Source organism: Dermacentor andersoni, chromosome 4 (assembly GCF_023375885.2).
Source record: "Dermacentor andersoni chromosome 4, qqDerAnde1_hic_scaffold, whole genome shotgun sequence".
Lineage (NCBI taxonomy): Eukaryota > Metazoa > Arthropoda > Arachnida > Ixodida > Ixodidae > Dermacentor > Dermacentor andersoni.
The window spans coordinates 136819944-136837475 of NC_092817.1; positions in this window are offsets into that span (position 1 = coordinate 136819944).

Below are 17532 nucleotides of genomic sequence, written 5' to 3' on the forward strand. Positions count from 1 at the left end.
GAGCTCGCTAAAAACGAGTGGGCGACGTTCTGTGGAACCCTATCAATAACACTGGGAACAATCAATACGTGGCGAATACTACGAAGCATGCAAGACCCGATGAGCACGCGTACTGAGAATAACAAATTATAGCAGACAACTTCGGGGGTACCAGACCAAGATCTAGTCCATGCTCTTCAGAAAAAGTACATAGGACCCTCACCTGCCACGGGATCGTCATACGCGAAGAGACAGTACGCGGGGGAGGCGAACTCTAAAATAGACGAAGAAATAACGTACGTGGAAGTGTATGAGGCGGCACAATCCACAGTTAAAAACTCGGGACCAGGCCCAGATTCGATCACAAATGTAATGATTCGAAACATGGATTCGGTAGCCATAGCGAAAATAACAAAGATTTTCAATAGCGAGTGCTGGGTCAAGGGAGACTTGCCCAAGAGTGGAAATTGGCTAAAATAATCATGATCCCCATACCAAAAAAGGATCCCTCGATTGATACACTAGTCGCTCACGTCCTGCCTGGGTAAGCTCTATGAAAGGATTATCCATAGCAGATTGCAGCGATACCTGGAAGAGCGGAGCTGGTTCCCGGACTCCATGATAGGATTTCGCACGGGTTTGTCTTGCCAGGACGCGTTCCTCCTATTTAGAGACGAAATTCTAACTAATATACCGTACGGCGACGAGAGACTAGTCCTAGCACTAGACCTCAAAGTAGCCTTCGGCAACGTCTCTCAAGCCGCAATATTAGAGGAACTCGAACTCGCGGGTTGTGGTGAGCGCACATACAATTACTTAAGAGCGTTTCTTTCCAACCGCGAGGCGAGCATCAGTATTGGCCGAATCACTTCGGATTCACTTAAAATTCCTGAGAAAGGAACTCCTCAAGGAGCTATATTATCTCCTTTTCTCTTCAACATGGCGATGTGTCGCCTCGCGCGCGATCTGGATCGGATACTCGACCTAGGTTACACGCTCTACGCGGACGACATCACGCTGTGGACGAGCAAAGGTTCACTAGGGGATAAGGAGTATACGCTCCAAAGCGCAGTATTAGCGGTGGAGAAATTTTCTACACGGAGTGGCCTGAAGTGCGCACCCGAAATATCTGAGGTCATACGGATACACGCGAAAGGCTACTAATCCAGAGGATCGATTAACATCGTGGTTGAGGGCCAATCAGTCCGAGAGGTACCGACGATGCGAGTCCTGGGTTTGTGACATCAGAGCGACGGGAGAGCACTACAGACACTCAAGACCCTGAAATCCACAGCCCACAACATAGAAGACGACATAGAATGCGAGAAGACGATACCCTAAGGCTCGTACAGGCCTTAGTGTTTAGTCGAATCACGTACGGCTTACCGTACCAAATCCTGAACAGGGAGGAGGAAAAGCAGGCTAACACAATAATCCGAACCGCTTTCAAAGCTGCTCTGGGCCTGCCTAAGTGTACTTCAATGGAGCGCATGTTAGCTTTGGGAGTGCACAATACTTTCGACGAACTGAGGCAGGCCACCCTGATGCGACAGAGGGAGCGCCTCAGCTTCACAAAAACTGGTAGGGCAATATTGGCTAGACTCAATATCGCAGCATGCCCCATTTATCTCACAGAGCAGGCCGCACCTCTCCCTCCTTCGATGAGATACAAAATTACAGTAGCCCCAATTCCAAAGAATATGCATCCCGAGTACAACAAAGAAAGACGCAAAGCACGCGCACAACACATTCAATCAGCGTACTCTAATAACCATAGGTACAACACGTACTACACGGACGCAGCTGTGTATGCAGAAGCGACCGGGCAGCGCTACCAAAGGAGGTACCCCCTGGTAGTCGTGAACGCGATCAGCCAAGAGCAAATTACCGCGTCGGCCACGGCGCGATCCCCCACCTCGGCTGAAATATTAGCAGTGGCGATCGCACTTGCTCACGCGGAGCGTTCGCAAAGGGACTCGGTCGTGGTCACGGACTCCCAGGAGACATGTCGCATGTTTCTCAAGGGGCACGTGACTGCGGTTAGCCTCGCGATAATCCCCAAATCCTTTACCACCATCATCGCCTACTCTGGTGCCCGGGCCACGCGTAGGTACAGGGGAACAAAAAGGCTAACGCGTTGGCTCGACGGTTCACTAACAGAGCGAAGGCGTCCTCTTCTAACCCCAACAACCCGCACTATCCCTCACAAAATTCCGCAAATGTAAATGCCAAAGACATCCTTGCTCATCAGCGTGGAGCCCGCAGAAAATACCCGCCGCCTCACCCACAACTTAGCAGGGAAGAGGCCGCCGATTGGCGCAACATACAGGCCGGGGTATTCCCCTATTTAAGATTGCTAAACGCCATGTATCCCACTCGTTATAGGGCCAACTCTCGTTGGTGCGGTGGCATACCTAGCCTAATACATATAACCTGGGAGGGTACTAAGCACCCTCATAGGCGAAATACCAGCAACAAAATGGAGCAGTGGGAGGCACAGCTCGCCCGCTCCGACCTGGCAGGACAAAAGTCCTTAATTAGCCAGGTCAGGCAGATGGCAGAGGCCAGTGGGGCCCTGGACTGAAAGGCTTCGACCACATCTCCTTCAAATAATTTCCATTGCAACAAAGTTTCTATTTTCCCCATCTTTCTATAATTAGTTTGACAGAAACTCCCACAATAAATAATTAATTTTAGTTGTAATTTTAGTCTTGCTCTCTTGCACTTTTTTACTTAATACTGCCATGTTCCTCCTTCTTCAAAGGACAAGCATTCTGTTCAGGCAAACTGTTCAGGCAAACAAGAAATCGTTTAAATGAGCATTCAATGTCTTAGTTTTCTTTAAATGCTTGTTGCACCATTTTCCATACCTCCCGCAGGGGCGTCTGCGCAAGCAGGCGTTTGGTGTGTTGCGACACCACGTACCCGAGCACACGAGGGTTGGACCCTCCCGCGTGTAGCCGTGCGCGGCTTAGCCGTGTCCGGGGAAAAGGGGATCCTGGGGGTTGAGCCAATGCCGGGTGTTTGGACCTTTATGGCCCCTCTGCGGCGGCAACACACCCCTTTGGCCTCGGCTTCACGTAGACGGCACCCCCAGACTGACCCACCCGGGGGAAATCGGCAGTCGCTTTTTCCTGTCCTCCTCTCCAATCTTCGACTTTCTCTCCCACTTTTACATCTTTCCTGTCTTCACTTCACTTCTTATTACTTCCTTTCTCCACGGCGGCAAGGGTTAACCTTGTGTATCTGCCCTCCCTTGGGTATAATATATTAGGTTATAGTAGGTTATGTACGGCTGGCGCCTGCAGCCTTACGCGTTAAGGCCTGCAGCGTCCCCATGTTGGGCTCCGTGGTGGGTGGCCGCCATTGCTGCCGAACACAAACCGAAAAACCATGGGAACACCCGCATTTCCCCGCCTACTTGATCGTCACCCTCAGAAGAGGGGACGCACCGAAGACTTCAGCACATGTTTGACCCGCATAAAAGAGAACTACCCGAAGTACCATGTTGTCCATAGTGAAAATGCTGAAAAGCAAGCCAGATTCATTTCGCCATTCACAGTAGCAAAATCTTTAACCGAAGCCTTAGGGCCAGGTTATAAGGTAACGAAAATGGCTAGCGGGGACCTTCTCCTTGAGATCCCTCAGAAACATCGGTACGAGAAGCTTGGCAGTCTTGTGACATTTGGTAACATACCAATTTCTGTTACACAACATCGAACAATGAATAGCTCACGGGGAGTCGTGTCAGAGGCAGACCTCATAGACTTGACAGAAGCTGAACTCCTGGAAGGATGGAAAGAACAAAATGTCACTAATGTAAAACGTATTATAATTAGACGAGACAACAAGGAAATCCCCACTAAACATCTTATCCTAACATTCTCATCCAGCGTACTGCCAGAAACCATCGAAACAGGATACGTCAGAAAAAATGTTCGACCATTTATCCCCAACCCTAGGCGATGTTTCAAATGTCAGAGGTTCGGCCATGGCTCGCAGAGCTGCCGTGGTCAAATAACTTGTGCAAAGTGTGGAGTCCAGGGCCACCCCTCCGACAACTGCAGTGGCAAACCTCACTGTGTGAACTGCAGTGGTGACCATCCAGCTTACTCACGCTCCTGTCCGAACTGGAAGAAACCAAAAGATATAATCACCCTTAAAGTCAAGGAAAACATTTCGTTTAAGGAAGCCCGTAAACGGTGCTCACCTTTTCACAGCACACCTTATGCTGATGCGGCGCGTCGGGGGGCAGCGTCGCAGCGGCCAATGCCAAGTACCCAGCCCGCGTGCAGCGAGCAGGTACCTTTGGCTCCTGCCTCAGGGTGGAAGTAGGTAAGCCTACTCCATCCAACCAGCAACCAGGCCAGGCTACCCTTCGGTTGCCGGCCCCACAAGAGTCATCTGCGGCAGCCTGCGCTACGCACAGCGATCCCGCAGGGCCGATAGCGGCCACGAAGGTAGGCGCAGCCGAGGCTGCCTCGACCTCCCCGGCCCCTCCCAGCGCTGGCAACAGCCGGCGCAGCCAAATTCCACAGGGAGCCCCATCGACCTCCGGGCTGGTGGGCGCAGGGGTCTCGCCTTCCGAGGTGAGACTCTCCCGAAAAACGTCTCGCTCGCAAGAGCGCGTGTCCGGCGCCTCACAAGAGGCAATGGACACAACACCTATCCCCACGGCGCACCAAGCGCCTAAGGAGCGGCGAGGCTCCCTCGAACGCTCCAAGAAAGGCAAAACCCCGGTTACAGGGCCTCGCAAGAGCTCTGTAATCTAATTAATCATTTCTGTTTCCGTATACACAGCACCAATTTACATTAAATATGGATACACAAATCATACAATGGAATATCAGAGGTCTTCTGAGAAACCTTGATGATGTACAAGAACTCATCCACCAACACAATCCAAAAGTGCTGTGTTTACAGGAAACACACCTCAAATCAAAACACACAAACTTTCTCCGACAGTACATAACCTTTCGAAAAGATCGCGATGATGGTGTCGCATCATCGGGCGGTGTTGCCATTCTCATCCATAAAAGCATTGCGTGTCAGCATTTACAGCTACAAACGCCTCTTGAAGCAGTGGCGGTTCGAGCTGTTCTCCTAAACAAACTCATCACTATTAGCTCTCTCTACATACCCCCACATTACAAATTAACTAAACATGAATTCCAATCCTTTACAGATCAATTGCCAGAACCTTACGTTGTTCTTGGCGACTTCAATGTACACAACTACCTGTGGGGCGACCCTCGTATAGATGCGCGAGGACGTCTTATTGAACAGTTCCTTTTCTCTTCTGGTGCTTGTCTTCTGAATAAGAAGGAAGCGACATACTATTCTCTTGCAAACCGAACATTTTCTTCAATAGATCTTAGCCTAATCTCCCCGTCACTACTGTCTGAACTTGAATGGGAAGTTAACGACAATCCTTACCGGAGCGACCACTTCCCTATACTACTAAGAACATATAAAGAAAACGAATGTCTACCGCAGGCTCCCAGGTGGAAAATCGATACAGCCGACTGGGAGAAATTCCGAACTCTCACCAGGATCTCACGGAATGACATGTCCTCTTTAGAAATTGATGCTGCCGTTCAGTATTTTACAGCCTTCATTATAAATGCCGCATCTAAATGCATATCTAAAGTAAGCGGTTTCGCATGCAAACGGCGCGTCCCGTGGTGGAACGACGAATGTAGGACCGCCCGTAAGAAACAAAACAAAGCGTGGGGGCTGCTACGCGCCTCTCCTACTGCGGAGAATCTTATTAATTTTAAAAAAGCAAAATCCGAAGGAAGGAGAACGCGCCGACAGGCCAGAAGAGAGAGTTGGCAGAAGTTTTTATCGGGTATCAACTCTTATACAGAGGAGGGGAAAGTCTGGAACAGGGTTAACAGGATAAAAGGACGACAAACTTATTCACTCCCCCTGGTAAACACTCAAGGCGATACCCTGCTTGAACAAGCAGACTCACTTGGGGAGCACTTTCAGAGTGTGTCAAGTTCCAACAATTATTCAGAACCCTTTCTCAAATATAAACAAATAGAAGAATGCAAGCCACTCATAAGAAAGTGTCGGCAGAATGAACCGTTCAACCGCCCCTTTAGTATTGCAGAGTTGAGAGCTGCCTTGAGCGCATGCAAGAGCTCTTCACCGGGATCTGACAGAATCATGTATGAAATGCTGAAAAACTTACACAATGACACGCAAGTAACACTACTTACACTTTTCAACACTATCTGGGACGCAGGGTACCTTCCGACCACATGGAAAGAAGCCATTGTGGTCCCTGTTTTAAAACAAGGCAAAGATCCTTCCTCAGTGGCAAGCTACCGCCCGATAGCCCTCACAAGTTGCATGTGTAAGGTATTTGAAAAAATGATAAATCGGCGACTGATCCATTTCTTTGAACAGAACAAAATGCTTGATCCCTATCAGTGTGGCTTCCGAGAAGGGCGCTCCACAACCGACCATCTTGTACGTATTGAAGGAAATATCCGGGACGCATTTATACATAAACAGTTCTTCCTCTCGATATTTCTCGATATGGAAAAGGCGTATGACACAACGTGGCGATACGGGATCTTGCGAGACTTATCGGAAATGGGCATTCATGGTAATATGCTCAACATAATAAAAAGCTACTTGTCCAATCGTACCTTCCGGGTGAAAGTCGGCAATGTGCTGTCACGTCCTTTTACACAAGAAACTGGTGTACCCCAAGGAGGCGTGCTCAGTTGCACACTTTTTATTGTTAAAATGACAACGCTTCGTGCTTCCTTACCACCAGCCATTTTGTATTCCGTCTATGTGGACGACATTCAAATAGGCTTCAAATCCTGTAACCTCACAGTATGCGAGAGACAGGTACAGCATGGTTTGAACAAGGTGTCAGGGTGGGCAGAGAAAAATGGTTTTAAAATCAATCCTCAAAAGAGTTCTTGTGTGCTGTTTACACGGAAGAGAGGCCTTGTTCCGGATCCTTGCTTACAAATGTGTGGAGAACAGATACCTGTAAACAAAGAGCACAAATTTCTAGGTGTTATACTTGACAATAGACTCACTTTCGTCCCACACATTAAACAACTCAAAGAAAAGTGTCTGAAAACAATGAACCTAATGAAACTTCTATCCCAGACTACGTGGGGTAGTGACAGGAAGTGCCTAATGAATCTGTATAAGAGCCTCATCCGGTCACGATTAGATTATGGCGCCGTGGTATATAACTCTGCCGCCCCAAGCGCGCTAAAGATGCTAGACCCGGTTCACCATCTAGACATCCGTTTAGCCACGGGCACTTTCAGAACAAGCCCGATTGAAAGTTTATATGCCGAATCAAATGAATGGTCTCTCCACCTACAGAGATCATACAACAGCTTTATATATTTCCTTAAAGTACGCTCAAATCCTGAACATCCATGTTTTGATACCGTTACCGACATGACGTGCGCTACACTTTTCAGCAATCGCCCCTCTATAAGACAGCCTTTCTCGCTGCGTGTGAAGGAGCTTAGCAATAAAATGCATGTCCCACTCCTCGAGCATCGCTTAATGCACACAATCAAGCTCTTACCTCCTTGGGAGTGGCAGGTAATACAACGTGACATATCCTTTATAAAAGTTACAAAGCACGCTCCTGAGGACGAAATCAGAATGCATTTCCTAGAACTTCAGTACAAACACTCCTGCGCAGATTTCTACACAGACGCTTCAAAGTCAAATGCCGGGGTATCCTATGCAGCCGTCGGCCCATCCTTCTCGGAATCCGATGTACTACATCCGGAAACAAGCATCTTTACGGCCGAGGCCTACGCATTACTCTCTGCCGTGAAGCACATAAGAAGATCAAAACTTTCAAAAGCAGCGATCTATACAGACTCTCTAAGCGTCGTGAAGGCCTTAATGTCACTCTACAAACATAAAAATTCCGTATTCAATGAACTGTATTCGGTATTATGTAAAGCGTACTCATCTAACCAGAATATCATAATATGCTGGGTCCCTGGCCATAGGGGAATCGAAGGTAACGTTCTCGCGGACGAGATGGCCACGTCTATCACATCGCAAGTTGTTAACCCTACCGCTGATGTGCCTGTCACAGACCTGAGGCCTTTCTTACGAAATAAACTGCGAAATCACTGGCAGTGCACGTGGGACGCGCAAACAAATAACAAACTGCACGTCATAAAGCCCCAGTTAGGTTTTTGGCCCTCCCCAACGAAATGTCGGCGAACAGATGTCCTATTCTGTCGCCTCAGAATAGGACACACATTTGGGACCCATCATTTTCTACTTACTGGAAGTGAACCTCCAACCTGTGGTAGATGCGGTGAGAGGCTGACCGTCCTCCATGTCCTCTTGGAGTGTCGGAAAGCCGAACCTGAAAGAATGAAACATTTTCCGCTTGCATACCGTAATTACATCCCTCTACACCCGGCTATGTTTATTGGTAAGGAACTGCTTTTTAACACCAAGGCAGTCCTCGAATTCTTAAAGGATGTAGTTCTACACGTTATAAGCCCATTAAATTCGTAGAGCATCCTCGCTCCAGAGGATGCCGCTGCGATAATTGTTTTGAATAGTACATGCCTCCAGGCCCTTGTGCTTCAAGGGCTCTAAGGAGGTAGTAGTACTCTAGCATTTTTTATAATCTGATATATTTTACCTATCGCATCATTCTTTTTATATGCATCTATATGTTCATAGTACAAGTCATACGTCATCGCCATAATTTTATTACACATATTTTACGCACTTTAGAGCGTATATTTTAAGGCCCCTTTACAGCCACGTCACACCAATTTCATAGAAATCATAGTTACACTGCACACCCACTACCACAGACATGGCGCTCTATGGCCACACCTGGCCCTTGCGCCATAAAACCCCATACATCATCATCATCATCATCATTTTCCATACCGGAGGGACAGCGCTGCATTCGAAGAGTGCGTATCTAGCTTTTTCTATCTGGACGCAGTACTGGCATGTATCGCTCGGTGTAATACGGAGCCTTTAAACGCCTCTCTTTTGTAGAAAGAACACCTTACCGTCTTTTTAATTGGATGTCCTTTACTTTAAGTGGTATCACTGTCCTAAACCGAGCTTAGTTAGGGGTTTTACTTGCCAAATCCCCGATTTCATTATGAGGCGCGCCATAGTGTGGGACACCGTGATAATTTGGCCCACCGAGGGTTCTTTAACGCGGAATTTAATCTAAGTGCATGGGTGTTTGCCCATTTTGTCCTCGTCAAAATGTGAACATAATGTGGAAAATGTGGAATTGAGCCCGTGATTGTGTGCTTATAGCAGCCCCACATCATAGGCACTAAGCAACCACGGCGGGTGGTGTCATAAACCGCACCGACCATTTCTTCTTATCAGTGTTGTGTTTCTATTCTCGTGGTAATGCCTTGCAATCGAATATATCATTTATCTGCATCGCTGGCTTTGCTTCATGTCTGCTTCCAGGAATTCTTTGTTTATTATGTTCTTCGTGTTTGTTACAATTACGTAGTATGCGATGGCCTGTGGAAGCTTGTCTTGTTTGAAGCAGTACTTCCTGAGGGTGCTTAGCCAATGTGCTACGAGTTGACGTCCCTCAAAAATGTCTTCGTGAATCATGCTTGATGTTTGTTCGAGCGCGGACAGGGAGCGAGCAAGGTACTCACATTTTGCTTTGCAGAATCTGACGAGGACTATAGAATGGACGAATAAAAAGCATTGCGTTCGCACGGCATTGAGGTAGACCCTCTGTAGCGGCGCGACCATCACCTCTAAAGCCACGAAGAAGAGGGCTTGCGTACAGGTAGCACGAAAATAGAACACGCTAGTGCGCTCGACCTGAGCGGCCGTAGTCTCTGCCGCTCCCGAGATCCTGCTGCACCATGGCTGGCCGGCCTAAATAAACCGTGGCTACGGCGGCTACCTCTTCGCGCCACCTTCTACGAATTGGGGACCCTGATGACCGAGCCCACACATATGCCAGCATCAACCCACCAATTGGTGACCAGGACGACCGAGCCCAGCCATGCTACATCAGCGCACTGACTCGACCAACGCGAGAATGACGTGGCCTCACGCGGTCAGGCAGACGCCCCGTGGTTGTACGATGTCCGACACTTCTACATCGGCATGTCGGACATCTGATTCATCCAGCTGGACAGCCACTTCCGTATTAACAAGGTTCTATGCTCCGGCTGCCACTGTCGGCCCAGACTTCCACAAGAACATGCGGGCAGCCATCCGTGTTCACAACGCCACCTCGAACTCTCAGTGGCAGCAGTCTCCCGCCATTTCAGTCTCCCGCCATCGCACATCGCCTGCGTCCACCAGTGCCGATCGTCATCAAGCACCGTCCCCAGCGTCAAAGCTCTACTCGGTCCGTGAGTCTCCTCCCTATCTCAAAGGCAGCTGCGTGAAGACTCTTGCCAAGGAATTTACTGGGCGAAACGCAAGAGCTTTTCGCCATTCTACAGCTCGCCGCTCTCTTTCCTTGAACGTCCCTGCAAGGTGTCCGCTTTCCGTTCGGGAGCACCTCACTTATCACCGATTCAGAGGCTCCTCCACCGGTTCCGTTAGGTGCACATTTCACTCTGGAAAGCCCGGCGACGCCTCTAGCACAACCTTCGCGAAGCATGCACCGACCACCGTAACCCTGATCCTACCGGCGTTCGAGAGTTTACCGCAAGCAGCCAGAGGTGAGCCTTCCGATGTTCTATGCTTGCACCTTCCGCCGATGCATCGAAGAACTGCAGGACCAGCTCTCACATCTGGTTTCTTCAGCTAGAGAACCTCTTCTACGTCAAAAGCATGAGTGACCAACACTTGCACTATCTTCATGCAAGTCCCGAGCTGCCTGGTGGCCTACTTTGGAGCTCCGACTTCTGCAGGCCTGGGCTTCTACGAGAACCTGCGGCAGTTCGCAATTTCAAACTACGGTATCACTGTGGCCGCGTCTCGCTCACAACCTACATTGCCGATGCTGCAAGTTACATTTCTCTCGGATTGCGCGAAACCGACGCTATCAGCGACGACGTCATCTACACACTTTACTGAACTCCTTTTCCTGGACTTTACGATTAGACTTTATTTCAAACGCGCTTCAATGGGGGCGCTGTAGCGGTGCGACTATCACCTCCAAAGGGGGCGAACAAAAAGAGGACTCGTGTGCAGGTAGTTAGAGCACAGAACACGCTAGCCCGCTCTGCCTGAGTGGTCGGCAGTGAGCCAGCTCCACAGCTACCCGGAAGTAGAGAGCTCTGGCGGAACATGGACGAGCGTCTGCAAAATCATACGGAGATTGTCGAACATTATCAGATGTGCAGGAGACTGGTGCCACCAACGGATGAAACTCTAAACAATAGGAAGGCAGTCGCATGGCGGCGCCTGCAAGCTGGGAACTTCGTGAACCCGGTCTGGGCATATAATATTCAGATAGATGACACAGAAAGCGATAAATGTAAGCACTGTGGGGCTGGAGGGACCCTCGGCTGCATAATCTGGGAACGCGCTAGCACTCTAGGGGTTAAACGGAATATTAATTGTGGAGAGGCATGGGAAGGCCTGCTGCGGAGCCAGGACCCTTCTCCACAGCAACAAGCCATTCACCTGGCGTAAGAAGCCGGGAAGAGTCAAGACCTCTTTTGTTGCTTTTAATCGTGAACGTGCCAGCGCCCGTCCCATATGCCTGTGTGCTGGGGACGGGGAGTAGGAGGCCTCCTTAAATGGCGGAACATTAAAGTTATCATCTGAGCTGCCGCGGTGTAGGCTGCTCCTGAGATCCCGCTGCACCATGGCTGGCCGACCTAAATAAACCGTGGCTTCGTCGGCTACATCTTCGCGCCAGCTCCTACAAATTGGTGACCCGGACGATCGAGCCCAGCCTTGCCAGCGTCAATCCACACCTCCTTTGCTGCATTCTAAGCGTCAGTGTATCGAATTATGTTGCTACTTATTGATAAGCCTAGTTACTGACGCGTAGACTTGTTTATATTTTTCCGGTGACCGCTTTTTCACCACCTAACAAATGTTAGCGCTCCGCACAGGATGCGCCCGCAGGTTTGGGAAGTTTCTACAATGGTATGAATGGTTTTATCTCGTGCCTATTGTCACGGAAGCTTGTGTAATTCGATTGCATGAGCGACGCGAATTGTGGAGAACTTTTTGAAAGCCACGCGGGCACCACCGATTACTCTGGAACCTTCGATGCCTCATGTCTGAAAGCCGACGCGCTTGACAAGCAGATCAGATTTCGACGACTGTGTTCACCGCTGTCGTCATTATTTGAGTGTAGCCTGTTACCGAGAGCACAGGGTCACGCATTAAAGCGTTAGTTTCGTCACTGACAGCATTGCTGCTTTCTGCACCGTCACTACTACGCGAAATCTGATGGAGGTACTGGGTATCGATCCCAGTACCTCTCGCTCACCTCCTTTACCGCATGCTACACGCACACCTGATTTGCTGTATGCTAGTCATCATAGTAATGATCAATGTTGTTATTTATTCATCAGGATAGTTATTATGTTTGCAATATCAAATATTTATTCCTTCATGTTTTGTAATAAAACATTGAGAAATGGAGTACCCTAAGTGCTCTCGACTTTATATCTCCACAGCAACAGATGTAAAAGGAAAACAGAGCAAAGGATTTCGTATCCAGGGTTCCACTCCTCATAACCATTTACCCATTTTCTCAGGCCTCAGCCATGAACTTTTCAATGTAAACATGGCATGGGCCATTTGTACGACGTCATGGTAAACAGAACTGCAGTACTGTGGCCGAACAACACAATTCCGTACCCGCCAGCCACGACCAAAAATTTCTGAAATTTCAGGAAAGTGTCTTAGGCTAGTTGGTTAAGCTCCCTACTTAAACAAACGCAATATATGCTTGCCAAAACAAAACCGACCTAAGGTGACTAAGAGTGATGCGATTCCACAGCCAGCTTTTTTTCGCTGTGTTACACGTCGCCAATTTCTTTCACTTGGAGCTGTTTTACACGCATCGTAAACCTCTTAGTCCTTTGAGTCAGTTTGCTTTTTTTTCTACATGCCTTCAAATAGTGAATAAACTCACCATAGCGGTTTCATTTGTTTGTTATCAGGATATAATTCAGGTTGTCTCGAACAAGGGAGCACACTTTGTCTTCCCTGCTCGAGAAGATATAAGAACAGCTGTGGAACATTTAATAATTTTGACTTGTTGAAGATATAGCAGCAGTGTATATGGCACGTACAAACGGTCAACAGTTCTCGCCAACGTACGGAAAGAAATTAAGTTGTTTACAGCACTTTCCATTATGATTTCTTAGGCTGATGTCGGTTCACGAAAACATGTTTCTTCAATAACGAGATGCGAGCACCAGAAAATCCAGTAGAAACGAAAGATTTTAAACAGGCATGGCATGAACAGCTATGCACGCTTTCTCAAGAAGAAAAAAAAAACATTGCTACGATTGCCCGACTGTACGATAGTTTCGATGAATACTTTACGTGCGGAGAATGGGTTACCACTCTCTGCCGCATCAAGTGCGCCTTTTCTTATTCTCTTAGTATGGGTCGTTGAATTTTGTGGCGTGCATCAGGCATTCAAATCGTTCTAGGCCATCAGAAGGACATAGCCTAAAATGGAGAATCGTTCTGTGACTCGTATCCAGTGTTCGTTCTCATCTCTGGGAGCTATTTTGTCACGTAGCGAAATCGGTGCCTGAGATTGCTATGCCAGTGAAGAACAAGAAGAGATTGTCGCGAAGAAGGCAATACTTCGGAAGTAGTATATCTTGGGCGTTATCAGAATCGAGGGCCTTGCAATTCTGAAGATTGCACTGAGAGTACATGCACGCAATGCACACACTCCAAGCAGGTTTTTTCGACAATTTTTTAACCATACTAGGGATTTGTTGACCTAGCTATGGCTTGTTTTCAATCCCTTGCGTCGTTTCAATCCCTGATTTAATAAAGCAGCCATATGGTCATCTCTCAACGATTCCCTAGTATACTTCATCTTCATTTCTTTGTTCTATTTATTAAAACGAAGTTCAACAAATATATCAGGGAAGACTATTGACAAAACTACCCCTCCATGTCCTTGCACAGTACATTAGAATTAATTTTGGAAGTTACGAGCAAAACGATGATTCCTTTTTTAAACTGTGATACTACTTTCTCGAGCGTGGCATGACTATTCTGCGAGTTCACAATGAATACAAAGGGAAAATTCTCGTTCACTGAACCATGAAATGGTGCTGCAGCCAAACTCAAAAGCAGAAAAACCATCTGGCCAACATATGTTGTCAGTGAGTAATTCCTAAGTGCATAGTTAAGCTCTTCCGCCTGTGCAAGGAACTTAGGCAGCCGAATCATAGCTTGGTGTGAAGGTTTTCATTAAAAAAGAGAAGTCTAATACATTATGTTTGTTAGGACATGTATAAATAGGAACTAATCGGTAGCGCTGGCGAGCGACGCCTAAAACGTTTTATTCGATTAGTAGACATCTAGAATTTTCTTCGTTCACCTCCAGGGTACGGGTGTTATTCTCAACTTGGGTGTTTGCAACGCACCGCCAAAAAATGTGCGTGCAAGTGAGAACTGCGGCTAAGGAAAGTGGCAAATGGTTCGCTGGAGGCTTGAGATGGGTGGAAGGAGACGCGGATTAAACTTCGAAAATCCGTACTTACTGCTTTTTACACGAGATATGCATAGAAATGCAAGGTGTAACCGGAGCACATTGGGGGACCCTACATCGGCAGAGCATATGGTGCCTAGCACCGGAAGTTGAGCCCAGAATGCTTGGTCGGGACAACGTGCTCAGGTTTTCTGTCCTTCGGTGCCCCGTATCAATAATTCACAGCCAAATCGTCATCGAGTGGCTCTGAGGGCGGTCTGCCGGCACACCAATCACCAGTCCTGTATGACGATCATCGTGAGAGCAGTGTGCCAGCCATCGCAGCATTGCGCTTCGTCCACGCACCATTTCCTTTACCACGGTCTATGGTGTTTTCCCCTCTCCATAAAAATTGTGGGTGAAGAAATGTAATGATCACATCACTGTAGCATGTAGGAGAGCGCTACAACAAAATACCAATAAACGTAAGAAGGGAGAGGGTTGCGAACCCATAGCAATTGTACCCTCAATCGTACTACAGTGATTCTTTGTTTGTTCCTTCCCATTTCCACTAAAGTATGTCTCGGTTAGATTAGAAGGTCTGCCATGGCACCGAGCTTCATTCTGCGCCGCTGGCACGACGCACTCAACAAAATCCGGAGCGTTTGGATATGAAATTTATTCTAACAACCCGAACAATACTCCAAACACGAGCTTTGGCTACACATTACTCATTACCTAACTCGTACACCAAGCATAACAAGGTACCTCGTTTAGCTCAGCGTAGACACCAGGAAAAGCTCATATACTGCATGAACGAAATCCGAAAAAACGAAGTTCCCGTAATAATTTATAACATTGCTATGTGAGCTAGAAGCGTTACAATTTCGCTACACCTTAAACACAAAATGGCCGCCCTTCTCGCTAAATTTAAAGTTTGGGTGACGCAGAGTTCTCTCACGATATTGGGAAACATAGCTGACAACGGCATGGTGACACTTGAGTACACTTCATTAAGAATTTTCCCGAATGCTATGTTTAGCCCATACGCATTTACTTTGCACACAGATAGCTCAATTTTCCTAAGTATGTTCTTAGCGGCTTTTGTATTTATGCCTGAACAGCATGCTCAATGTTGCACCACTCGTAAAACTCACTGATAACTGACCGGATCACTTACCTATGTAATTTGACCGCAATTGCTGGTTTGTCTACACATAACCATTAACGTTTCCTTAATTTTCACGGAATATAAACATGCTGTCTGGCGAAGTTCATCGAGGACGCTGAGAAAAGTTACTGTAAGCCCCTATGTGTTTGTAGTCGGTGGTTGCAGTCGAGAAAAACCAGGGTTCTGTAATCATTTGTAACTCTTATAAGTGAGCTAGAAACCTCAAATTTTCGCCGCAACAGAAACATAACATTTCCCCTACGTTAACTGAATTTGAACTTGGTGTCGTGTAGAGTTCCTCAAGGACTTTGGTTAATAAGGTAGCTAAATGGCAGTATGATAATTTTCTACGCTTGCCGATTTTTATTTGCTACTGCAGCATTCAACCCAAATACATTTACCACCGGAATGAAATTTGAGCAAAACTTCTTCCGATGCATTAGCGCATGCTCTTTGGCCAGTTGGTGCATGATGAACTTGAAAAAGGGGTACCAGCGAAACACAAAGGACGCGCACACAAGGAAAAGGCGTTAGACACGAACGGACGCTCATCCATCCGTGTCTAACACGTTTTCCATGTGTGCTTGTCCTTTGTGTTTTGCTGGCACCCCTTTTTGAAGTTCTTCCGATGTTCGCTTAATCTGATTTCAGTCGCAGTTGTCCCTGCGGCTACACAGAATTAGATAATACTGACATTCTCGAAAGAGGGCAAATGATCCAAGATTTATCCCTGCAGTAAGCCTGAGTGACGGAGCAAGAATTTTTTTAGGAGGTATAAAAAGGCTTGCATTGGCATTTCAACGAAGTTACAATGAAGTGCACTGCGCAGACAACGGGTGTACGCTCCCCGCACGCTGTTCGCAAAGGTCCGGCTGTTCAAGGCCAGCTAGTACCATGAGCCGCTAGCCGCCTCTACAGTGAATGGGTGCGCTCATTTCTGCCACCTGCGCTTATTTTAAGAAATTTTGAACGAGTGGTACTAATAATAGTCCGTGGATTCGTGGCAAACGTGGGTGGCGGCAAGACACCCCTGGGCATCTCATCTCGCTCCTTGTCGCAAGCAGCGTGCATCACCGTATCTTGAGCCGTCAATGTCTCCGTCTTAACATGCTTCACGTACTTCACGTCGCATTCAGATGGCTTTCTTTATTTTAGGAATGGACGACAAGGAGATGTGATTTTCCAGATATATTGACGGTGCGGTATCTGGCAACAGAACAGGCCGTTTTGGTTTCTCTAGAAGGGCCTTGACTCCTGGTTCGGCGTCACACGGCCTCCTCTTTAGGTCACGCACCTAGAGGTGCTCCTCTCACACATAGTCGCAAAACATTAGCTGTCAATATTTCCTTGGGATTAAACAAGCTCCCGCTTTCAACTCTGCCTGTTCACTAGGAACCTTTCAGTTAAGCTCCCAGGAAAAGACTGCATGAAACTGCAGGTTGCTGCAGTACAGCACGACACAATCCTGCCTCACCCTAAAATGGCATATATGGATAGCGCTCGCATTTGTAGCAACGTCAAAAGCACTCGTGCATGCCTGGGAAACAGTGCCGGTGCGATGCGGAAGCCCGCGAGAAGTGACAGAAAGCCTGCAAATTGAGAAGAAAAGTACGACAGTTTGCTTGTCGGAAAACATCGCGCACTCTCTCATCCGAGCTTTGCCTTCTATGGCTACCTACGCATGAAAGCACACACACGTGGCACGTGCGAGTGAATTCGTGGGGCCGGCAGACGTCGTTTGCTTAGGGATACTGGTAGTAGCTCGTTTCAG